Below are 693 nucleotides of genomic sequence, written 5' to 3'. Positions count from 1 at the left end.
TGCCTCCCTCCCCAGGGCTGGCCAGGACCTGCTGGTCACCTCCAGTTATGCAACTGGCTGCTGTCTGAGCCATCCCAGCAGGCTAATCCCAGATTTATCCTGTGGGATAGGCAGGATTACCACTGGGGATTGCCATCCCTACAACCAGGGTGGGGGAGCAGGGAATCACTGCTGGGGGACTGGGAATCACTGACTGGGAATCACTGCTGGGGGACTGGGAATCACTGCCTGGGAATCACTGCTGAAGGACTGGGGATCATTGACTGGGGATCAGTGCTGGGGGACTGGGAATTGCTGCCGGGGGACAGGGGATCACTCCCTGGGAACCACTGCTGAGGGACTAGGAATCACTCCTGGGGGAATGGGGATCACTCCTCGGGGGGACTGGGGACCACTGACTGGGAATCACTCCTGGGGGGGGTGCCCCCCTCGGGGGAACTGGGGACCACTGACTGGGAATCATTCCTGGGGGAATGGGGATCACTCCCGGGGGCATCTGACCCTCCAGCTCAGGCCACCACGGGCACAGCCAGCAGCTCCAGGCGGGGAATGCTCTGCCCTTCCCGGTGCTTCTCCCTTCTCTTCCTGTCCCGTGGGCTGCGGAATTGCTGGAGGACACAGCACAGCAATCCTAGGACTCATCCCTGCACGTGGCTGTCCCTGCTGGGCACCAGCAGCGTTTGGGGTGGCTGG

The sequence above is a fragment of the Acanthisitta chloris genome, unplaced genomic scaffold (genome assembly GCF_000695815.1).
Source record: "Acanthisitta chloris isolate BGI_N310 unplaced genomic scaffold, ASM69581v1 scaffold2039, whole genome shotgun sequence".
NCBI lineage: Eukaryota > Metazoa > Chordata > Aves > Passeriformes > Acanthisittidae > Acanthisitta > Acanthisitta chloris.
This window is presented reverse-complemented; position numbering follows the sequence as displayed.